At 48.8% G+C, this 25,288-nt stretch overlaps 1 long non-coding RNA gene across 2 annotated transcripts in view; it reads left to right on the top strand.

Annotated features, from left to right (window-relative positions):
- LOC132649743 (uncharacterized) overlaps positions 1 to 25,288 on the top strand; it is a 37,410-nt gene continuing 12,122 nt past the window's right edge. The window contains exon 1 of one of the 2 annotated variants that reach the window (XR_009588258.1): positions 1 to 239. This is a non-coding gene — a long non-coding RNA (uncharacterized LOC132649743). Of the gene's footprint in view, positions 254 to 25,288 lie in introns of both variants that reach the window. The other variant, XR_009588259.1, reaches the window with a different exon arrangement.

Here is a 25,288-nt window from a genome sequence, read left to right as displayed (position 1 = left end):
GCGAGCGAGAGCTACAGCAAGACTGACTCGGGCCAGTGAGATGGGTCTCTGAGTAAAAGCTGTGCTGTGCAAGCCTGACAGCCTGAGGCTGACCTCCAGCACCCATAGCGGAAGGAGATAACCGATGTCTCTGAGGCTGTTCACCATTCAAGGTTTGCACCCCTCCCCAACACTGGCAGCCTGCGGACCAAGCCTCCAACACATGAAGCAAGGGGACACGGCACATCCAGGTCACAGCCGTGAGTATTTATGGGTAAGCTGGGACCGAGTGTAGAGGTGGTGCTAACTGTTGTTTCAGACATGCTGGGTGGCATGGACCATATCCCCCATCAGCCTACAGTATCCCATGCTGTTTCCTGTGTTGCAGGGATGCGCAGCCATAATCTCCCACTCAAGGATGTGGGACCTTTAGTTGTCTTTCATCCGGACACATTTCTCTGCATTTCTATGAGTTTCTCCTTAGGAACTTCGGCTTCTCATCAACCTGTGCAGCCTGTGGTGGGTGGGTGGTGCCGTCCCTGGGCAGGTGGAGCTGGCTGCATATGAAAGCTGGCAGAGCACGAGCAGGGGAGCGAGCAAGTTAGCAGTCCCTCCACGGCTCCTGCATCTGCTGCTGCTTGAGTTCCTGCCCTGACTTCCTTCCACGGTGGACTGTGATGGAGACACATACACCACACAAGCCCTTCCCTCCCCACACTGCTTTCTAAGACACTTTGAACAGTCCCCGGAAGCTTCCTCCAGAGTCTAGGCTTGTGCATTCCTGTCTGTGCCCTTGACCTTCCTCACATAGCATGCTGTGAGGTGCTTTTCTCTGCTTTTTCTCTGATACGCCTTCTCCAAGCCTCCAGTGTAAGGCAACTTCCATATGACAGTGCTGGCACCCATGCTAGCCAAACTAGAGCCAGTGTAACCTGGTCTCAGACCCAGAATGTCTAAAGCTTCCCTGTTCTGCCACAAGATTGCTTTTGAAAGCCTTAATTCATTTTTTTAAATTAAATTTGCGTGTGTGTATGGTATATGTATTAATGTGTGTGCACATGTGTGTGTTCATGCCTATGGAGGCTAGAGGTCAGTGTTGGGGGGCTTCTTCAATCTCTCTCTATATTTGAGACAAAATTTCTCCACAAGCCTGTAGCTCACCAATTTGGCTAGACCAGCTGGCCAGGGACCTCCTATCTCTGTCCTGACGCTCCTCAGTGCTAGGGTCATGGCCATGTGCCCCTATGTCTTGACTTTTCGCATGGGTACTTGGGATCCAAACTCAGACCCTAAGGTTTGCATGGCAGGCCCTTTGCCAAGTGGGAACTTCCTTCCCAGCTCAGGGAGCATTTTATTTTAGGTGGTATGTTCCACTGCAGCAGGACTGTGTGGTGCTGTGCTCTGCAGCTCTGGCAAGACACATCTTAGAGGAAGTACGTCAGTCAGAAGTGGGGAGTGGGAATGAACAAGAAAGGTGTCCGAGGCCTGCCTATCTATTTCGTTTTTCAGGCTCCTAGGTGGAGCTGGCCTGAAATGGTGCCTGCAGGCCCTGACAAGAAGACCTTTGACTCAGAGAAGGAAGTATAAAATTTGGCTATTCCTTAAGTGAATTATACCTAGTCCCTTCTTTCCTCGACTCCCCAGTTGTTGCCAGTAGGTTTGAACTTAATTTTTTGTTGTTTATTGATTAAAGCTTCCAGATACTATACAGAAAACACAGATATGATTTGGTAATGTGCACTGGTCACGTCATAAGGAAGAAGGTTTAGAATTAGGTTACTAATGTAAAAAAAAAAATCCCTACACGCTTTTTGCTCAGGTTGACTTAGCTTAGATCATGCATGTAATACAACTCACGGCAAAGTCAGGCTTGCATGAGGAAAAAGCTCATGGCTCCAAGTGAAGTTTCCTGTGGACATCTTGTGTCCTAGTTTGCTTTCTGCCACTGTGTTAAAGACCATGACCAAAAGCAACTTTGAGAGGAAAGGATTTACCTGGCTTTCATGTGCTGATGACAGTCCACCACAAAAGGAGCTCAAGACAGGAACTTGGAGGCAGGAACGGAAGCAGAGGCCATGTTTACAGGCTTGCTCACCACAGCTTGCTCAGCCTGCTTGCTTACACCGCCTGCCAAGGGGGGGGTACCATCCTGAGGCCTTCCCACGTCAGCCAATAGCCAAGAAAACACCCTACGAACTTGGCTGTCCCACAATGTATATGGACTTTAAAGACTCATGCTGTACAGGATAAATGCAAAAAGCTTTATCTGTCAATTTTAAACAAACAAACAAACAGCAATAGTAAATAGTATGTGAATCCGTCTCCTTCTCCCAGGCCTGCCACTCACATTCTTCCTGCTCCTCCATCCTCTGCGCCCTTTCGCCTGGATTGAACAAGGTTTTCCTGACAATCCCACAGCAGCTTGCTCAGAGGAGTTCTCTACGCTCTTAAGAGAAGCCCTCCTTTAAAAACTGCAGACATCCATAAGCTACCGCTTCAAAACGAGGATAGAGAAGTTGAGATTTTAATGATTTTGCCACCACACACACCGAGATTAAATGAAAAATAAACACAGGAGGGAAGTAGAAGTTGCCAGAGCTGGGGACTCTGTTACTGCTGTTCCGGGTGACGTGTGTGATGTGTGCTGCTTCATGGATGTGCATCCCCTGGCAGAGACACCCAGAGGAAGCTGGGTGTTGAGTGCTGGCATATAAATGATTCTGATCTTAAGGATTTTAATGGCATCATAAAATCAGAGTTGAATTTCACATATGGCAGGTGGTCCTTGAACCCGGGGAGCCGATGGCTGAGCCGGTGTGTTGAGGTAGCAAGTTTCAGGTGGTCCCCCCAGTCTGGTTATAACTGGAGTGTGGCTTCGAGAAACGTCCCTCAGCAAGAGGCAGGAGTGCGGAAGGCCTGCAGGGGTGAGTATGTTTCAGAGTTGTGACAGTTCCTGCTACAGCTTCCTAACGGCACACCAGGCTCTCGTGTGAAGTCTGGACTTGCTATAGGTCGTTCATTCTTTGTGCTCCTCCCCTATTCTGCAGACATCCGGTTGAGCCAGCCTCTCAGCTGAACCAAGCACACAGCTGATTTTGAATCATGAGAGTGCCCTGTCAGGAATATTTATTTGTTAAGTAATTCTTTACTTAATTAAAGACTATTCCATAATGTTTCCTTTTAAATTAACTGTCGGGCTTGCTACATAGAAAAACAAATTAATTGACAGCGTAATTGCATGGAATGCTGATTGGCAGTTTCTTCAAATTTACTTGATCACATGAAAAAAAGATCTTTTTTACAAAGAGAAGAGGGGCTGCAGAAATGGCTTGGTGGTTAAGGATGCTTGGTGTTTTTCCAGAGGACCTGAGTTTGGCTATCAGAAACCCCATATGGGACATCTCCCAACTGCCTGCTGGTCCAGCTCCAGGGGATATGCTGCCCTCTTCTGACCTCCACAGGAACGGTGGATGCTTGCACACAGACACATAAATCTAATTTAAAAGTAAATATATTAAAAAAAAAAAACTATAGCATATAAAAGGTTGTGGTTTAAAACAGCAGCTTTTACAAACCCTGTATTGTCCTCAGTCGAAGCAGCTGTGTATTTTGTACTCTCAGTTAATATATGAGTACTAGGAAGTTTTAAAAAATTAATTGGTGAAATATAGCTTTAAATTATTAAAAGTGAATAATTATAAACCTGGGGGTTTATGGTATCAAATAAAACTTTAATGACATGGCTTTGGCTGCAACGCCAATATTGGGGTCAGATCAGTGAGGCCAGTGAACTCCATTAAGAGTGTTCTTGGCTCCCCCAGCACCTACTGAAGTGAGTCTGAAGCTTTCCCAGCATTGTCTTGGCTAAATACTCAGAATTGGTGGAGCCCCAACCTGTTAAACAGAGTAAAGTAACTTCTATACTACCAAAACCCTTTAACAGGTCTAAGAAACCCCAAATTTCAAGCAAGAGCTTTTCTCTAGTCACTGAGCACCACTGGGGAGGAGAGGAGACACTGGCTGTCTGTGACGCGTGACCTCTGCTGACCAGTGCTCGGTGAAGAAGCTCTGTAAACGCAGCTGGGCTAGGCAGAGTGACGTAGCGGGGGAGGCGTGGTGACATGCACGCCTCACTGTAATGCTTTGGGCGAAGTTACCAGAAGAACGAGAAGGCGGAATAGCTGGACACTGTCACCTTCAGATGTGTGTCACAGATGGCCACTGTTTATTATCATAAAGTCCAGGGCCATTAGGGAAAGGTAATTTTATTTTTATTTTTTGTGTCTGAGTGTTTGCCTGCATGTATGTCTGTATACCATCTGCATGTCCGCAGCCCATGAAGGCTAGAAAAAGAGCGTCGAATCCCTTGGAACTGAAGTTCCAGATAATGGGAGCTGCCATGTGGGTGCCGGGAACCGAACCAGAGGTCTCTGGTTTGGAAGAGCGGCCAGTGCTCTTAGTCGCTGGGCCATCTCTCTAGTCCCTTGTTTGTAACTTTAAAACTGGAGCTACCAATAAGATCATTTTCTGGCCAAATCTAGAAGTATTTGCAACAACCCTTTCTTCACTGTGCTTGTTTATTTTGTAAAGAAAAAACCCAGTGTGATCTATACCTATGTAGCGGTGCTGGAGAGCTACTGAAGAAAAACTTAGGGTGCAGCAGCCTGCTGGAGGCTGGTGCAAGCGATAATTGGAAAGAAGCTAACTAGCAGGGTAAGGCAGCTCATGCTTTTTCGTGACGTCATTTATCTTAATTAGGCTAGTAGACTTACCTTGCCATTCTGATTACTTGATTGTTTTCTTGAGCCCAATTAGCATGTTTTAACTTATTTATTCGTTAGGTCTTACGCTCACGATAAATTAAACTTTATAGGTAATCAAAACATGCCTGTGCAATGTAATTACAGCGCTCTGAATTAGAGTCTCAGGAAGTTACTGCCATATTCTATGTGACCACAGAGTCCCCTGAGAACAAGTATTAATAGTATTATAAATCTCTGGTAATGTGCAGTTTAGGTCTAGGTTGATTGACAGGAGGTTGACCTCTACAGAGCTGGTAGCTGTGAGGAGAGACTGTAGGCCCAGCAGTGGCAAACCCCAGCAGGGTGTGCCCGCTGATTCAGGCCCCAACAGCAGGGGCCTTCATTTCCTGTGCCGGTGCCGTGGGAGATTGTTATATTTGTGCCACAGTGAAGAGGTACTTGATTTCATACGGAAGTGGGGTGGCATATATAGTCAAAGTCATAATCATAGGTTGTAGTAGCCATTACCCTGGACGGCCTCACAGGTGTTCATCCGCACCTGTTCTTAGCCACTTGGTGGGCAATTTAGACTTGTTTGTTGTTTCTTGTGTCTGTATAAAGGCATGCACACACGCCGTGACACACGTGTGGCTGTCAGAGGACAGCCTGTAGCAGCTGGTATTGCTCTCTCACTCTGTGGGGCCCAGGGTTAGGTGCATCAGGCTTTGCAGCAAACACTGAGTCAGCTCAACTGGTCCTCTCCTCCCCTCCTCCTTTTTCCTCTTCTTCTTCCTTCTTCTTTTTCTTCTTCTTCCTTCTTCCCCCTCTCCTCCTCCTTCATTCTTCTTTATCTTCTTCTTCTACAACAACAAAGAAAACTCACTGATGCAGTGGTCCTGTGTGTGTGTGCATGAGCACTTACAGTTGTCTCTCCCCGAAGCACTACCATTCCGGGGATTGTCTGGAAAGCCATTGGCCATGAGTACTGGAATTACTCCCTGTAAGTGCCCATGTCCAGGTAATCAGGAAGTAGATATGATATCTGCTTCCCACTATTGGAGAAGGGCCAGCTCACCTCTTCCACTCTCCCTGTATATCAGGGAGGCAATAGACATGAGAAGGCCCATGTCCCATGGGCCACTTCACATGACCCTAGTAAGCCTCACAGGAAGGACCAGTAAAGGTGACTCAGCTGGCTCCAAATGAACTGGGCTCCCTTCTCAGCAGTTGCTCCTGAGCATGTGTTGCACAGTGGAGCATGGGCAAGTTCCAAGCTTGAGGGAGCTTGACAGTGGAACATGATGGCTAACTGAGGGCTTGTGGGAGGTTTTAGGATGCTGGAGATTCTTGTACTGATCAGGCTCACTTGCCTTTCCACAGTCTGGGCCATCATCTGGCACCCACCTGCAAACCGGCAGAGACAGTTTTGGCCAGACACCGGAAGAGCTGCCCTCTGATGGGTGTGTCTGTCTTCAGATGGGTCACCTAATGGCAGATGCCTTCATTGCTGTTCCTGGAAGACTGATTGAATGTGGAAGAGAACCCAAGGGTTCTAGAAAGGAAAAAAAAAATCTTTAGGATATTACTTTTATTTCGAGCTGATGAGAAAAGAGAGTGTTCTTTTGATGGTCATTGGTCATAAATAATTAAGGAGAAGTTCAGTTCCAGGGCACTCTGCAGAAAGATTGTAATTAGCAAAATGGGGCTCTTGGCTCCTGCTGTATCTTCCGTCTTGTTCTTGTGCTCATCCTCATCTGGGCCGAGAAACGTTTAATCAGTAGATGTCCTCAAGCTGCACTTAAGTACCCTTTGAATAAGAAGCCGAGGGAGTTCAGTAACTGGGATTGCACTTGAAATGTAAACACAATAATCCAAGTGTGTGTGTTGGAATCTCACACCTGGGGGTCTCAGCAGTGCTGACAGGTGGGAATAGCAGAGTATGGCCTGGGGTCATAGTGACAACCGAGGAAAGTAGCCTCTGCTCATTTGTGGGGGGGGGAGGGGGGAGAGGGATGTGACGTCGCACAGAACCTGCTTCAGGAAGAATTGGGGGTCCCTGTGCTCTATTTTCATGTTGCGTGTTTAAAAGTTATGTGCTTGAGGGGGTATTTTGAAAGAGGGAAATAACTTATGTTCATTTGGGAAATTTTAGTGACATCACATCTGGGGTTGAGACAAGGTTTCCAGTGTCACTAATGAGCTGGGTAGGGTCTGCTCCCAGCTGCCCTGTTTGAGTTCCTGTCCTGCCTTCCTTTGGTGCTGAACAGCAACGAGGAAGTGTAAACCAAATAACCCTCTCCTCCCCTCCTTGCTTTTTGGTCATGCTGTTTTGTCATGGCGATAGAAACCCTAACTAAGACATACATATACATATACACACACACGTCACACACAGACATACATACACCACATAAATACATACGTACACAGAGACGCAAAGACACACTTAAAAAACAACAGCAACACTACTTTCTGGAAAAAAATCATTTGTAATAAAGAAGTCAAACTCTAGCGGGAGCAGGAGGAGCCGCCTAGTCAGTCGGACCCCAGGGAGCAACTGTGGTGTGCCGCAGACCCTGGTTCAGCCCAGGAACTGCGGGAGGTGGCTAGCCGGAGCCGAGGGAGGCAGGGGCGGTGGCAAGCTTTTGGCTGCTAGCTGTGGGGTAGGTCAGGGTGGTACATGGGGCTTTCTGATTGATCCCAAATCAGAAGCAGCGGTCCAGAGCCGGGAGACAGCAGGTGTGAGCCATGTCCAGACCATCTGGGGTCAGTCATAGCACAGGACAGTTTGATTTGTACTGCAGGTTATGGCGAGGCCTCTGTCTTGACACATGCCGGTCATGTCTGTCTGGACAGTTAGTCACTGTGTGAGTTTTCTCACCGCTGTGACAAATGGCCAACCAAAGCAACTTAAGGGAAGAAGGCTTTATCTTGGCTCACAGTTATCATGTGGCAGCCTGCTTCTGGGTTGCCTAGTAACCTGTGAGGTCATCATGTGCCGCCCACCAGGTGGGCAGCAGACACGCCTGGCCATGCAGTTGAGCTGTGCACCAGACCAACCCGCCACTTTGTGGCTCTCGTGCCCTCGCTGTTTCAGTCTCTCTCCCCTTTCTCTGTTGGGGTGCCCCTTCCCCCATCTCTCTCTCTGTCTGTCTATCTATATTTTTCTCTCTTTATCCACATGGCCCACTCATGCCCTAACTACCTTCTTCCCTTCCTCCAAATAAACTCCTTTCATGTCAGATCTGTTGTATGCATGGCATTTTAAATACATCATAACAGTTTGAGGGCCTCAGAGTCATGGTGGCAGGATTGCGGAGACACGTTACATTCACATGCAGGAAGCAGAGGAGGATGCATGCTACTGCTTAGCTTTCTCTTTATTCCATCCAGACCCCAGGCGTGGAATGACGCTGCCACCTCAGTTAACCTAATCGAGATAATCTCTGAGAAGCTTTCCTAGATAACCCCTGACAGGCAAGGCCAGGCCTTCTAGGTGATTCCAGATTTTGTCACATTGAGAGATTATTAACTATCACAGTCGCTCACCTGGATAAAATTAAAAAAAACCTTGACCAATGGGTGTGAGACAGGTAAGGACCACAGCATGAACGCAAAGGGCAGATTTGATACAGGGCTTTCATCCAAGTCTCTTCTTCCCCAACTTCCTCCCCTCCCCCTCAGGTCACCTGGCCAGAGCTCCTGCTTCTCTCCTCCTGGACTCTTCCTCTTCCGGTGAGAGTCAGGGGAAGGAGAAGATGCCCCTCACTCCTCACCTCCACCCATGCTGTGACCCTTTGTGAGTGTTCTCTCAGACTCACAAAGGGACTCCGCACCTATCTGCGGTTTGCTGTGTGATGATCTGTGAGGTTTCAAGGATTTTTACCTATTCACCAGTATTCTGAGACGTTTTGAAGCCCCTTGTCCCCCTCAGCCCAACTATCCAGCACTTATAAGGCCTTCGCTTCTGCTCAGTGCTTCCTTGGTCTTTAAAACAGCCTGGCTTGTTTGTTTGTTGGTTGTTGCCTCTGACAGGGCTGTTTTCTAGGTTGCTTTTCTGTAGTTAAGCACTTTAATGAAAGTTTGAAGTTTTATTTAAACAATAAAACAGAAGAAGACGAGAAGGAAAAAGACTCAGCCCTTAGGTATCTTCTCTAAGTCCCTGGATTCAGCTCCACAGCTGGTGTGGTGCAGGCTGTGGTCTGCAGAGCACACCGCTGCCACCTGGCTTGTGGTACCAGCATGCAGGACGCTTGGCAGAAGCCTAAAGGTACTTTTCCAGGACACCAGTCCTTTCCTGGACTGTGGGTATTTGGTCAGTGACTGAATAGGGTAAAATGCTTGGCATCTCCGTCTCATCCTGTCTGTCCTCTTTGCTGCCTCAATGTTGGGTCACTTTCCACCCAGCTCTGCATGCTGGCCTGTCAATCATCTAAGGGAGATTTTTGTCTAGTACTATCACGCAGGGTGAACGTGACCTTTCTCGTGCTAGAGTGAGTGTGTGTTTCTTCTAACCCGACCTCGTAGCTTTCGGGTGCCTCAAGCACTGACCCCATCATAAAGCCTGGTCTTTAAGAAAGGGGCGGTGCTCAGTGTGACCCAGCAGATTTCCAAGCAAGTGGACTGCCTGTCAGCCCCCAAGCACAAAGCTAAGATGCCGGCTCGCACGAAGAACATACGTCTTCCGAAACTGTGCTGTGACCTGCGGAGAGCTGCTAAACTTCAGCCCACCCTAGTAATCAACAAAAGCCTGCTGCTGTCTTTTGATCAATAAGCTAAAGCTTGGCCTCCCCCTGGGTCATGGTGTCCCCTCAGCTTCCATTGAGGTAGGTGCACTTCAATGTAATCCACTGGCTGATGTCTTGCTCTTAAGTGGCCGAGTCTCTTGTCTACTATTGGAACACCAATCAGCATTCACATGGTATTCATGTACTGGTCAGATGTGAAGGTTGGCTGTCCCTTCCCTGAATCCATGCTTATGCATCATCTGTGATTTTATCTTACTTAAAGCCTCTCATATACTTCTGCAGCCTTACACATTTTCTCTAAAAGGCTTTAGTTTCCATGTACAGCCTCCTGCCTCAGAGTGAGATGTAAGGCTGGAGTCCCCACTCTGCTTCTCACATTTGCACAGTGAGTGAGGTCACTCCCCTCAGCCCACTGACTTGAGGTGGATGTGATGAGGTCAGCAGGCCCTGCAGGGGGCCGGGCAGACACTGGAGCCCCAGGCACTGGAGCCCCAGCCTCAATCTGCCCTGACTCTGTTACCACACTGGCCATGTGGGCACAGTACTGGGACTTGGCCCCCATTTCGCTCTTCATTCTCCCATCAAAGCCTTCTGGGTCAAGCCTGAATGCTAGGCAACTCACGAGGCCTTTGCTGGCCCCTTTCCTAAACTAGTGTTGAGTTTCCAGTTTCTCTCTCTCCTTCATGCTTGTGGTTCAAGATATGGGCTCTCAGGTTCCTGCTCCTACCATCATGTCTGCCACTTGTTGCCAAGATTCCTCCATGACGGACTTCTATCCTGCTGGAACCATCAGCCAAAGTAAACTTTCTCTTAGGTTGCCTTGGTCAAGGCCTTTTATCACAGCAATAGGACAGTAATACAGGGGTTCTGCATGTTGTTGCTGGGAGGGTGTCTTGTGGGTGTGGTCCGGAGGCCTTCAGCTCCAGACCACCCTCTGCTGCAGAGGAGGGCCTTGTCTAATCAGCAGCAAGACCTGCGCTCTTTCCTGAAGGAAGGGCTTCTGCCTAACTCACTGGGGTCCCCAGCCTGAGGCTCTGCCCACAAGCCTGCCCATCCTCGCTTCTCACGAGCAAATTCCGTAACAGTCCCCTGGCTTCCTGTTTCTCCCTCTTGGCTCCGTTCTCTGGAAGACTCTGCCGCCCCCAGGCCAGGCAGATTCTTGGGGAGCAGCTGTCATTCTCTTTCCTCCAGAGCACAGACTCGGCTTCAGACCGACCTGGAAGAGGCTACGAGTGTTTAGCGCAGGCTCTTGAGAGAAAACCTGTTTGCTCTGCTAGTTCTGGGGAGGCTCTTCATGGATGCTGGTTAATGAAGCAGATTGTTTTTCCCCTCTTAAGTACCCCCTAATTAATTTTGCAGTGAGCGTTTGTGGCCTCCTGATACTGAGGAGCTGCGTGGGGTGCTTCGGAGCTAATGAGAGATGGACGCAAAGCTGGGAAGGTCTATGCTGAGTCACAGAGGTCGGGGCTCCCTTTCCTGTGCACTCCACCTCCTGGGCTGAGTCCACCTGCCTTCTTGGCCTTCTCGGCACCTAGCCCTTCTGCTCTCCTTAAGAGCTTTCTTGGGCTGTGGCTCTCATTGGAGCTGGCCTGTTAAAGCCAGGCTTCCTGGCCTGAGGCTGTTTCCTTCCTCCCCTCAGATTGTCAGTTTAACTCTTCAGGGAACAATAGATTCCTTGTGAGGTTAGCACCTGACCATGGCCCTCTGAGCCACAGAGACTGACCTGGCGGAAGAGGACTCCCTTCCACGGCTGACCACTCACTGGAGGAACCACTGTCCCACCCAAACCTGCAACTGGGTGTGAGGTTTGTGAGCACTGTTTTTCCTGAAGGTGAGACTGCCAGCCTCCATTTCCCAGGGCTGCTTGGCTTCCTTTCTGATGAGTGTATTTCCCTCCCCCGCCCCCACCTCCAGCCTCCACATGCTGGAATCATGTGGCTACAGCTGGGCTTGTCTGTCTTTTTCTGTGCATTTTCCAGGGGTTCTATCACCACCTTTGTGAGTTCCTAAAGCTCTCTTTGGAATAGAGTCTGTTTTTTTCCCCTCCTCACTGACTTTTTTTTTTTTAAGATTTATTTTTATTTTATGTGTATGGTTGTTTGGCCTGCCTGTGTGTATGTGCACCAATGTATGCAGTGTCCAAGGAGACCAGAAGAGGGCGCCATATTTCCTGGCTCTGGAGTTACAGATGGTTGTGAGCTGTTCTGGGGGTGCTGGGAATCAAGCCTGGGCCCTCCGCCAGAGGAGTAAGCGCTCTTCGCCGCTAAGCCATCTCTCCAGCCCTGTACTGAGTGTTCTGAACTGGGCACACAGGATGTGTCTTTCCATTTGCAGTCTTTCCTGGGAGTTCTCCCTTCATGAAAGTCAAGTGTATGTTACCGTGACAGTGGCCTCTGAATAGATGAAACAATCAGGTTTTAACCAGGAAGAGAGAGGAAAGAAAGGACTCTAGGGCTCTGCTTTAGTCAGTTGTATAGGCTGTGTGTGCATGTGTGTGCATGCCAGCATGTGGGTGTCTGTGTACATGCTATGTGCATGACAGCCTGTGGATATATGTGTGTATGATAGCCCATGTTTACAACAGCATGTGTACGTGTGTACATGACAGTGTGTATATGACCCTCCACTTGAGCACACTTGCCTCTCTGCTTTGAAAGAAAACACTTAGTTGATGGATGTGCAAATGTGTGTAAGGCAGTGTGTTTATGGCTGTGTGTGACGGTGTACACATGACAATGTGTATATGGCAGCATGTTCATGAGGACAAGTGCACCTGTGTGCCTGGCAGTGCGGGTGTGTTTGTGTGACAGTGTGTACATGCCTGTGCATGGCAGTGTGGATGAGCCTCTTTAAGTGGTTTGGGGTGGGACTGAAGTAAAAGTGTCATTAATAAACGAGGGGGGCTTTTAAATTAACAGCAGCCCAAGATTGGAGATTAATATTTAAAATGTTTCCTAACAAGAAAAATGAAGCGAATAAATTGTGACAATTGGGAAGTAATGAAGACCTTGCAGGGATGGCGCCTTGCCAGAGGCAGATAAGGGAATTCTCGACAGCCCCGCACAAATGTGAATCGGTGGGCTGGGACGCATGCATCTTCAGGCATTAAGGGAATTGGCATGCTCTCCTTTTGAACCCAAGTAGTCATCTCTGAATTGTCTTCAAGGACGTGCCAAGAAAGGCAATGGAGCTGCGGAGCGGCTCCCGGGCCAGGTTCCCACCCAGACCTTGCAAACACACCGTCATCCAGCCTCATCGCCTGCCCTGACGGGTGTCAGGGTCTGTGTCTTCCTCTTGCCCCTGGGACACAGCAACCTGTGGATAATGCCTGGTGACCCGTGGAACACTTGAGTGGGGCTCCTGGCGATGGAGGGAGGGAGGAAAGGGCCTGGGGGCCTGGGAAGGGGGGTATTCACCTCTGGTTGGAAAGAGTGGGCAGTGGCCTGAGGAGACTTGAGTTCATGCACCCGGACATTTGAACATGGTCTCTCCAGTTCCCCAAGGGGCCAGCCTCCGTAGGAATAAGCTCAGGCCCTTATTCAACTCTGTGGATGGCGTAACATAACTTACATTTTCACCTCCCAGTGGTTTGCAGTGTCAGGCCCTGGAGTGCTGACAGTGGCCCTCAAGCTGCAGGCCCTCCTCCAATCTGCCTTTAGACCTGGCTCATCACCTCGCATTTTATTGCCTGTCTCTCCGGAGACAATAAATATCCTGATGGTTGCTTTTGTCTTGTATTTTAGTTTGGGAAATCTAATGACAGTTGTAATCATCAGGGTAACAGCAGTCACAGGAAGCCAGGTGCAATCAGGAGCCCTCTCAATACTTACTTCACAGATGAGGCACTTGAAACAGAAAACTCAGCGACTTAGATAGGGGAACTGTGAGGTGGGGGGGGGGAGGGGGACAAAGGCCGTGTGCTCAAACACAGGACTAAGTCACCTGTCCAGGGGCCCCGCGAATGCATGCATGCCTGATGCAGAGACTTAAACAAGGTAAGAAAAATGGCCGGACTCCTCCATCTCACACCCACTTTGTTCCCGGGAGTGTGTGAAAGCAGGGTGCTCCAGGCTGACTCCTGTGAGAGGCCCTTGTTAACTACATCCCACCAGGAGGCCAGCCCCTGCCCCTCTGTGCCTGCTTCACAGTGCCTGTTGGAGTGCGTGTGGGAGTTCGCGGTTCCTGCTGTGCTGGCGGAGGCTTGCCACAATGCAGTGGCCATTGCTGCAGTTGCTGCTCAAGGCTGACCCTCTGGTTACCCTAGACATGTGCCTATAGTAGGATGAAAGTCATGTGGCCTGTCTGGGGTACTCTGTGGATGGCGTAACATAACTTACATTTTCACCTCCCAGTGGTTTGCAGTCCTGTTGTACAGGGGAGTCTGGGATCTTGAGATGTAGGATCTGGGTGTAGGATCCCCACCTTCAGGTAATTCAATAGGAATGTCTAGACCATGAAGAGATTAGAACTCTAAGGGTAAGACCTGTGCACTAGATTAAAAATGCTTTAATTATTCTTATGCTTTTATAAATGTTCTGCCCAGTTCACAAACCCCAAAAGACCAGAAATAAACAGACTCCGCTGTAAATACATGAGGTTCTTTTTATTGTAAATTACAAGCTGCAGCTTGGGCCTACACAACCCCTCCTCCGAAGCGGTGGGAGCTGAGCACCCAGTGCTCAGGTTAGTTGGGTGATTTTAGATTCTGGTCCCTCCCAGCATGCCCAAGGCAGGGGCGATTCCTGCCTGGCAAGCATCTATTGGTCAAAATGCTACATTTTGAATTGATTGGCTATAGGAAGGTCCCCAGACCATAATGACCTGGTGTCCTTCCCTAGAGGGATGGGCCAGTTCCTTAGCAACTGTTATCTCTAGTGGGTGGGGAAAGAATGCAGTAAGGTGGTCCTTCCCCTCAGGGCATTACTGGACTTCTCCACCCACATAGTTCAGGCCTTAATAATAGCTGCTAATTTTTAATCTTTTTGGTCTCTCAATTACTACTTATTACTTATGGGACATGTTCTCTTATAACTCAGGCTGGCCTAAAACTCGGGATGACCTTGAACTCTTGATGCTCTTGCGCCCACCTCCCACCTGCGAAGATGATAGGTGATGGGTGCATCACCGCACCCAGCTGCATAGTTACCGTTTTTTTTATGACAAGGACCTCTGAGATCTACTCTCAGTAATTTTCCAATGCACAATAGTTACTGCTCCACAGCCACCACCACGTCCAGATCTCTTGAGCTTCCCACTCCTGTATGAATTTCATGTCCTCTGACCAGCGTGAAGGTTAGTACAAAGCCAGCTTGGCAGGACCTAGGATCACTTAGGAGACAAACACCGGCAGGTATGTGACTGTGTCTCTAGATTGGTAGGGTTAACTGTGGTGGGAAGACCCGCCCCAACTGTGGGAGGTTCTGCCCCATGGGGTGGGTCCCTGGGCTGAATGAAAAAGAGAAACCGGAACTGAGCTCTATGGCGGTCCTTTTTCAGCTTCCTGATCTGCAGACACAAAGTGACAGGCCACCCCAAGCTCTGCCGCCCCACCCTCCCTGCCACCCTTCTGTCTTGCTCTGTAATCTCACAGTGGGAGCCCAAACAAGCCCCTTGTCCCTTAGGTTGCTTTTGTCAGGCATTTTGGTCACAGCGATGAGAAAACTGGGGTAAGAGTGGGGTCACTGCTATAACCCCCCTGACCATGGGTGTGCAGACTTTGGAACTGTGTCGGGGGGCAGGAAAGCGGTTCTTTCTGGGCTCTGCTCTGTCCCACTGCTCCATGAGTCTGTTTTGGGACCACTGGCCTTGATAAAAAAACTGCTTCTGTGAACTATGGCCCTGGCTACGTGAGCACTTCCTGTGTCATCATGACCCCAACATGCTTCCTGGGAACCAGCTGCCACATCTCACAGAACTGTCAGTCCCAGGCATCTTCCTTCTTACTCACAGGAAACGGAGGCATGGGGAGGTGTTTGCTCAGTGTGCTTAATGAGCAATGTTGACTTAGTCATGTCTGAAAGCCCTAGGGATGATTAGCATTTTGATTTTCTTCCTTCTAAGAAAACAAGTGTGGTTTCTGTGTCTATGGTGTGAGGGCAGGCAGATCACTCATGTTTTATAGTTTTATGGGCTGGAAAGTGACTCAGTCATTTAAGAACACTGGCTGGTTTTCCGGAAGACACGTGTTCGATTCTCAGCACCCATTTGGCTGTACATAACCGTCTGTACTCTAGTCCCAAGAGATCTGATGACCTCTTCTTGCCCTTGATGGCATCAAGCACAGACATGGTGTACAAACATACGTTTAGACATAAAAAGTTAATCAATCTTCTGTGCTTGCAAACAGAGAAACCAGAGGGAGAGGGAGAGAGAAAAAGAGGGAGAGAGGAAGGGAGGAGGATAGACGAGAGAGTTGTTTTGAGATAGTCTTGCTTTATAGCTTAGGCTGGTCTAGAACTCACAATCCTCCTGCCTCGGGCTCAAGGGCTTCATCCCCAGTGCACTTGGTTTCACTATCTCTAGGGGAGCAATGAAGGGAGAAGGGACATAGATGGGGACCATCCATTGAGAGCCTGGCAGAAGCAGCTCCAGGAGTTTGCTCTGTTCACGTCCTTCACCTTGTCCTCCAGAAGACTCAAGCTACCCTCTTCACAGAGTGTTTAGTATGTGGGTGACCTGGAACCACAACTGCTGCTCAGCTCTCCCCATGCTCACACACAAGGAACTCACTCATGCCAGGCTAGATTCCGGAGGAAAGCACCCACCCACAGTTTCACACAGCGCTCAGGGCAGGCACTTCATGAGTGGATTCTTTGAATATAAACTACTGGTCAGGAATGTTAATCTGTGTTTATGGCTTACCTTCGAAGCCAAATGAATTCAGCGAATTGAGCTACGGGGATTCTGGGTGGGGACGGTGGACGGGAGTGAGGTTACTGTCCTGGCACACCGCTTGTGCCCTCTCTCTGCATTGATTCCTCGGCTTTGTGGGGTGGGAAAGTCGCAGGTCTGGTGTGCCCAGGTGTCTGCCTCAGGCCCTCTCTGACCTAGAATGAAAGCTCCCAGGCTGACTATCTTAGAGGTGGACACCAGAGGGCGCCTGGCACCGCAGCCTGTGCAGGCTGCCGGGTCCTTGGCGGGCAGTGTTGACGGATTTCAAAGTGCTGAATCCATCTCGCAGAGGTCAATTATAAGCTGAAATCTTAAGGGGTGGGGAGAAGAAGCCACACAGACTCTTTAAGGTTGTTTTAGAGTCTCATATATGGAATAGCGATGCATGAATGGGAGTTGGGCTACAGACATCATTCTGCGATTACCTGGGTAAACTAGCATTTCCAGGACAAAGCCTTGCCCACCCGCAACCCCCATCCTCAGAAGAAGATTGTACAAGGCTGCTTGACTCAGTAGAACTTTGTTTTTTATTTTTATTTTTTTCACAATTTATTCATTATATATCCCGATTGAAGCCCCCTCCCTCAACTGCTCCCAGTTCCACCCTTCTTCCCTCTTCTCCCATCCCCTTCCCCTAGTCCACTGAAAGGGGGAGTTCTCCACTATTGCCATCTGCCCATAGCTTGTTAAGTCTCATTAGGACTGCCTGGATCCTCTTCCTCAGTTGCCTGGCAAGGCTGCATCATCAGGGCGAGTGATCAAAGAGCAGTCAACTGGGTTCATGTCAGAGACAGCCCCTGCTCCCCTTACTCGGGAACCCACACAGAGACTGAGCTTCCAATTGGCTACATCTGAGCAGGAGGTCTAGGTCCTCTCTGTGCATGGGCCTTGGTTGGTGCATCAGTCTCTGCAGACCCCCCTGGGCTCAGATTTTTAGCTTTGTTGGTGTCCTTCTGGTGCTCCTGTCCCCTCCGTGTCATTGTGACTATGGACTTGGAATGTTGCACATCCAGAGCTAGGTTATCTTGGGCTATCTTTAGTTTCTTTAATAGCCACTGACTGCTCAATGGTCTGTCTGACTTATATCCCTTCAAATATCAGGTAAACTTTTGTGGATGTAGTCTTAGCAGACAGTTAGCCTCCAAAACCAACTGAAAAGCTAAGATGGTGATCTGGAAATGTTAGAAACCTACAGCAGAACTTTGCTGGAACCACCTGAGGTCTTTACCAAATATATGTGGCAAGTGCCTTGGTCCATCACTTTCTTTTGTGCTGTTACTATGAAGAAGCATGAAACTGCTTTCACATGGGAGTGTGCTTTCACATGACCTGAATCTGTGTTACTCATATTTGGCTCAGAATAAACTATCTCTTTTTTGCCTTTCAGGTGAGATCCGGGTTTTTCATCAACCTCAGGGGGATTGTGCCCATAGAATGCCTAGTTCTGTAGAATCAAGGGCTCAGGGCTGTGGGCAGACTGGGCTCAGTGGTACTATATCTGTCTGAGAGTTACCCTTGTTCAACACTAACTCACTTCTTCAGCCTCTTGCGTCGGCTGTGGGGATCAGTGGCCCTATATACCAGTCCAGGAAGCATCCAACCCACCCGGCAGTGTTTCCCAGAACACTGGCAGGTGAATGGGCCACTCTTGGCCCTGTCTTCTTTCTGGCCTTATGACTCCACCCAACCTACCGTGGACCTCAGTGTGGTCAGTGTTTGGGAAGACCCCAGCTGCCACGTGTCCAAACCACCACTGTATCCCCACCACACCTCAAGGTAAAGTTACACAACTTCTCGTCCCCCAACCCAGCACACATGCCCAGCGGCCAACATCAGAGGCTGTGGTGTCAGGTGGCAGTTTCCTCTGAGATTAAAATGGTCCATCCTGCTGGGTATCCCTAGCATTCTGCTCCCCTGGCTACCTCAGCCTGGGGGGGACTCCCCAGGACATGTCTGATGTAGCAACTCAGAAGGGGAGGAAGGTGCTCGAGGAGAGCCAGGGCAGGGTTGGTCACTGAGCACTTGCTCAGCTGCCCCAGCTATGTCTGAGTATGCCTCCTCTGGACTTCCCTTAGCTAGCGAGGCCTGGTCCAGTCACCCTGAGGCAGGAAAACCTAAGGATAGCTTAGAACTTGAGACCCTATTTGGCATAGCTCTTTCCTACCAATGTGATTAGCTGTCTTAGGCCCGTCAACACCCTGTCTACAAGCAAAGGTAATCGGGTCACTCTGACACATAGCTCCCTAGCAACCCTTAGCAACTGTGTGTGTGTTCAGACACATCCTGAAATACCCTGAAATTAGGAATAGTGAGTCAATCAAACCTAGACTGGTTATAGGCACATCAGCAGTAAGGTAAACTGTCCTCAAAAATCAATGTTCAGGGAAAAACTATTTACTACCTTATGCTTACAATCAGGCATGCATATGGTTAAAGTCAGATGCATCATGGGAAGGGATGTATGTGGTGAAGAAAGCTTACATAACCGAAGCCTGTCAAAGCAGAATGTCACTAATTCTGCCTTCAGCATCCAGCTCCTCCTTCTAGGCCTTCAAATGGAAGTCCCAGGCAGGCCTTCAGGGTCTTGGCAGCTGAGTGTGGCCTCTAGCTCAGCGAACCCCCTGCTCTCTGACGCTGCTCTCTCACAGCGTATCTGGCCTGTACTTTGATTTTGCTTCTGAACAGCCCCCTTTCCCCACTTTTCTGCTATTTGTACGTGCTTCTTCAGCTCTTTGAAGAGGACAAGGGCCTCATCCACAAGAACACTACAGCAACAGCCCCAGCTTGGGTCGTCTTGCATTTCTGACACTGTCCTTGCGTTGCAGGGGTCACTCCTGGCCTCCAGATGCTTCACGTTACTGGCTAGCACTGATGGTACTGTCCACTATCACCCGGCCAGTCCTGTGCCATTGTCTTCCTTTCCGGGAGGCTCACCCAGCCTCTTGCGAGGTACTGTGGGAGTAAGAAGGAAGCACGGGGCCTGCTATGGAGGACTTTGTGATCTTTTCAGGGGGGTAACATATACACAGGCTGCTTGAGAAGCTCACCCATTCTCTTCTTTTGCTGTCTGCCCACTTCATTCCCGGAGAGGGCAAGGCAGAAACCTGGTGGCAGATGACAGAGTCCACTGCATGGTCGGATTCCTTTCTGCGATATGGAGTGCAAATATGTCTTCCTAGGAGAGAATAAGAGTGCCATGGTCTTCCCTCCTGTCACCATTAGGACTCCTCTTCCACCGTGACTGCTCCATCATGCCCCCTCCTCTTGTCATGCCCTCATCATTCTCCCTCCTCCTAGCATGTCCACATCATGACCCCTCCTTCCACCTGTGTGAGAAACAGCCACTGTGGGATGACTCCAACTGCAAAGACCCTACTGTTAAGGACCAGCCACTCCCACCTGAGAGGGTCTCAGCCTCTCAGGTGGGATTCAGCTGTCACTGACATTTTAAGGTCAGTTGATTTAAAATATATATGTACCTATATACTCATACTGCTGGTTCTGTTCCTCTAGGGAACCCTAAGTCAGCCTTCCAGGTATTTAGTAGGGATATGTTTTTCTGGGACTTCAGTGTGAAGGAGGAGAATGCATGGTTTAGGAATGCATTTGCAGTTTGGAAACCATTTGACAGGTATCTTGTTTGTTTTTTGTTTGCTTGTTTTCTTTCTTTCTTTCTTTCTTTCTTTCTTTCTTTCTTTCTTTCTTCCTTTCTTTCAAAAGGATTTCTCTGTGTAGCTTTGGCACACCTGGCAGTTTTATTTGGAATTGACTCACCTATCCAGACATTATAGTTCAGAGCTACAGACAATACGTCAGTTGCAAGTTGGTTTCTTAATGATTTACTTAGAACTGAGTTCATAGGAAGTAGCTGTGTCCACCTGGAGCAGGCCCAAAACACATGTGAACAAACTCAGCTATTTCCCAGCTCTTCCCTGTGCCCCTGCCACTGCCCTGTGTTCTGCCCTGGCTTCTGCTGCCCCTGTGATCTCCAGTGCCCTATTTTCTGGTTCCCCAGGCCCCAGCTCCCCAGTGTGTCATCAGAAATGCTCACAAGACCGGAGTTGCTACCCAGATCTTGGCTGCCAATCTAGAGAGGTCCACAGCTTCCTCGAAGAGTTACATGCTTCTAGAGGTTTGTTGTTGTTGTCGGAAAGCTCTGGAGAGCTTCCAAGAACAAACGGTCTCTCAGCCCAAGGGGCCTCACTGTGAAGTGTCGGAACAAGTCTGCTGTGTTCACTGGGTTAAAAGCACCGCTCCTCTGGGCATCTTCTCCCTGAGCCTGCTCAGAAGGCAGGATCTGACTCCTCAAATCTACCTCACACAGTGTCTTTTCCAGGCTTCTCTCTGTGTTTGACTCTATGTGTCCTAGGATCAAACCAGGGCCTCTCTGCTGCTGAGCTGCAGCCCCAGCCCTTTTGATAAGGTATCACTAAGTTGTCCAAGCTTTGAACTTTCTCTGTTGCCCAGGCAGGCCTGGAACTTGCAATATTCCAGGACTGTGCCATCAGCCTCAGTTTGTTACCCCATTTGTGTCCCTAAAGATGGCCACAAAGTTCCCTGGGTCTCAGGCACTGTAGTCACTTCTGCCATTAGTAGGAACAGAAGGATGGGGACAGGGAAGGGATGCCCTGTGGAGCTGAAAGTGGGGGTGACAGGTGTGTAAGAAATGGTGGGACTCATTGTGGACTCATAGAAGGTCTTAGCAGCTGTGAATCATGGGGCAGTTGAGGGACAGTGGGGGAGTAGAAGGTGGTGAGGATCTGGTGGGCAAACAGGCTGTGCAGGGTGAGGGCCCCTTCTTGATGATGGGGGGCTGGAGAGCTAGGTGCCCAGCTTTGGGGGAGTAAGATGGAATGCATGGAATGTGTGACTTTGGTAAAGGGGAGGGGCATGGACTGCAGGGATGAGATGAGGCTCATGGTGGGAATGACGATGGAAAGGAGATCTCCCTCTCCAGGTTGATCCTTTCGGGATCTGTAGTTCAGCCTGCTGTGTGGCCTGCTGGCTCCTCAGAATGAAGTTCACGTGGGGAGAGTCAGTGTGTCTTACATAGAATGCTGGGATATGGTTTAGGTGTTGGTGTATCTCAGGAGATAGCGCCTGACTTAGAGGTGTAGACTGCTCTTCCAAAGACAGGGTCCACACACAAGGCCAATTTGGGTTGCAATGAAAGAATCAGTGTCTGTGTTGGAGCTCCGGGCTGGGCTGGGTCATCAGGACTTCCATGCCAGGCACATGCTGCCATTGCAGACAGGCATGCCCCCGCCCCCATGCAGACAGACATGGTACCATAGAGTGAAGTATGTTCACAACACTCAGCTCATTAAAAATGCGTAGTGACAAAGAGCGCTGGCTGCTCTTCCAGAGGTCCTGAGTTCATTTCCCAGCAACCACATAGTGGCTCACAGCCATCTACAATGAGATCTGGTGCCCTCTTCTGGCCTGCAGGCATACATGCAGACATTGTATAATAAACAAACAAACAAACAAACAAGCAAATAGAATGCTTAGTGACAACTTACGCCATTTCCTTTAAGAAGAGGCAAGGAAATACATGTGCAGCCTCCTGCAGGAGGATAGATCTATAGAGACCGTGGATGGTGATTCATGGTGATGAAAAAAAAGGCACAGAGAAAAGGAACAGAAGCAGAGGAGGGTGATGACATCATCAAAATGTGGCATCATCGATGCCAGGATGGCACTCTATGGCACCATCAGGACATCATGATAGTATCATCAGAATATGACGACCCTTTCGGGATAGCATGTCACTGTAATGACATCCAGGCCACCACAATGGCTACAGGATGATACCATCAGGACATCATGATAATCCCGTGATGATGTCACTTGGACAGTGGTGCTGTGGAAGGACATGCCATTCTCTAAGCTGCAAGTCAATATCCACAGAGCAAAGGTGGGCAAGATCTCTGTTCATGAAACTCCTGGGACCTGTCAGGCGAGCAGTACTTTCTCGCCATACCTCTCCTCTTTGCGTCCATCTCTGTATCATCAAACTGGATGGGAAAGAGACAGCCTTATGTGGTGCCAAGAAGCCAGTTACACTGTGCAGTGAGTGCAAAACCATAGAGGCCAGAGACCAAAGGAGTGTGTGCATGTGTGTATGAGAGAGAGAGAGAGAGAGAAAGAGAGAGAGAGAGAGAGCAAGCATGCGTGTGTGCCTCACTGATGAGCGGGGCTGGTGAAAGCCTTTCTGTGCTGCTGAGCACCCAGACTACTGGGCAGTGATGTAGATAGACCCATGGGCGGGTTGAGGGTGTTCCAAAGTTTAAATGAAGACTGCTTGCTAAAAGGTGGTACTAAGCCTTCAGGTCAAGATGTGGGTGCTAGTCTAATGTGGGGGACACAGGATGTGTCCTAGGAGTTGGGGTTTCTCACGGTTTTCTGAAATAAACACCCAAACTTCATTTGTTATGCTGACAGCAAGATGATCTAGATCCTTAGGTGTTTTATAATCTATTCAGTTTTATTAAGAGTGACTGAATTCACAAAAGATTGTTATGTCAAAGTTACTGAGTTAATTATGACAAGGTTGGCCAGTAAATCCAGTTTTCTAGGGCAAAAATTGTTCATAAGTCTTAGGAAGCAGGCTGATCTTCTGTAACAAAGTCTCTGCCATGTGCTGTCCCTATAGCAGAAATCCAGGGGACTTCCTGGTCACTGCAGATTTAAGGTTATAGTTCAGTGATAGGGACACATTCTTTCGGGACCTAGCTGTGTGCCCTAGCGTATACAGCCATGTTCAGAGACACGGGGCCCGCCACGCTTCAGCTCAAAGCACAGTTCATCCTCTGAGGCTGACGGTGGCTTTTGTTCCGTTGCGGTGCGTGTTGCTCTAGCAAGGGGCAAACAGGGACATGCTCTCATTAGCACGGACACATGACGCTTCCGTGATGATATTTCCCACCGCGAAAACTGCAGGAAACAGAGACACAGGTAAAATTCCAGGTGAGCATGGGGCAGGGGCTGCTGCTGCTAAGAGAGCAGCCACACAAACAGCAAGCGGAGGACGGAAAATCTGCAACTCAAAGCTGCTCCTGAGAAGGACTGCAGAGTGGATGTCTCCAGCAAGACAGCAAGGGAAATAACGGCATGGCTGAGACTAGCAGCAGGAGGAACTACAAGAGCCTGCTCTAGAGCTTCTGCAGAGGCTCAGAGTGACAGGAGACTATCACCACCAACACATACCAAAGATGCCAAAACCTAGAGCCCATAGTGACACAAACTCAACAAGAACACCCCACAAAGGATAAACATACTGAGAATCCTTCTAGCTCTTACAACTGTTGAATTTTTAATAATTTTTAATAATTAAACAACAACAACAACACCCCCCCCATAAAAAAAGAAAAAAAAAAAAAACACCCTTCTTCATGTAGGCGGGGATGTAGCTCCAGAGGAGAGATGTGTGTTTTCTTACACAGAATACAAGCTATGGGTAGTTGAGGGGCCAACTGGTCAGGTTGTGAAAATGTGGAGTCCTTCTGTGGTTAGCACCACCATCTTGTGTGTAAGTCATGGCCTTAGATAAAGGCCAAAGGGCTCTCTGTGCTTGGGCTGCTGAAGATCCTAAATGGGCCCAGCTTGGGCAAATATACAATGTGCTTTTCAAAGGAGTCCATTGGGCTCCTGCAGTGAATCTGCCTCCTGATCCCCTGTAGTTGCCCCTAACCTGCTCGCTCTGAGCCATCCGCTTGCTCCTTCTGAAAACCTGAATGTTACAGTGTTATCATGAGATAATTTATAAAATCAGATCTATACTGTATTTTTAGAAATGCATCTAGGGAATCTATCGTTTATAAATAACCGCGCCACACACATTTCCTAATGGTATACGCCATCAATACTAGCTCTTTGCTGGTCAATCAATGCTCGGGCTAAGTACAGATTTGTGGACCTCTTGCAATTATTTCTCAGACTCCCACAGGGATCTAAAGCCCTCACAGTGAGACATCGAGATCTAGATTGCTGCAGAGGGAGGACATCAATGGTCCTGGCACTTACTCGGAAGTTGTGGTCTCCGACAGGGCTGGTAAATAGCAACCCTGTACCCTTTGAAATGCTGAGTGCTAGGCCCCACCCACGTGTTTGGAGGATCTCTGAGGAACCTCTGGTGACCGTCATCCCTCTAAGCAGTGGTTTGGTGCGTAGACGTTGGGTTCTTAAGATAAAGTTCAGCAGTGGGAACAAGTGATTTATTTTGGGTGAAACTAGTGAATGTCAGATACCAACATGGCTCAGGATTTCCAGTTCTTCCCCAAACTGGATACAGGGGCGACTTTCCCAGCCCCAGGAAAGTGATGGATTCTGGTCAATGCCCTGGGAGCCGAAGTGATGTTATACAGAAGGAGTTAGGTGAAAGTGACAACTCATTTTCCACATACTCCTCTCTGACCACGAATGTCCTAGAAATAAGATTTTTAGGAGGAACCTCCAGACCCAGTCATTTGCATCTGTGAACCATCACACAAGAACATACCTGCCTGCTTGACCCCTGCATACATAGTGGATTTTAAGTGAGAACAAATAAACCTTACCATGACCACCAAGAACTTGATGGTAACACTTTGGTCATAGGACAAAGAGTTGGTACTGACCAGCAAACGTCTTTTCTGTTGGCTGGCTTTTACAGAAGATGCTACCTGGGCTGAGGGAAAGTATGCAGCAGTCTTATCTAGACGTGAACCCTGAGAGATTCAGTAGTAAACAGTGTGGCAGGACATGCCCATGGATTAGCCGTGGCATGGTTATTATTGGGGAACTCAACCACTTTCTGATTGAATTTAAGGTCTGCTCTATGATAATTGCCTGCCGAAAGACTATATATACTTTCTAGCTTCCCTTGAGAACTACAGAAGTCATTTTCATCCCTATCAGGGCCTGCCTCCCATTTTCTTCTGTAGGCAT

Source organism: Meriones unguiculatus, chromosome 21, assembly GCF_030254825.1.
Source record: "Meriones unguiculatus strain TT.TT164.6M chromosome 21, Bangor_MerUng_6.1, whole genome shotgun sequence".
NCBI classification, from domain to species: domain Eukaryota; kingdom Metazoa; phylum Chordata; class Mammalia; order Rodentia; family Muridae; genus Meriones; species Meriones unguiculatus.
Note: the sequence above shows the minus strand (reverse complement) of the source record. Positions and strands in the feature narration are given on the sequence as shown.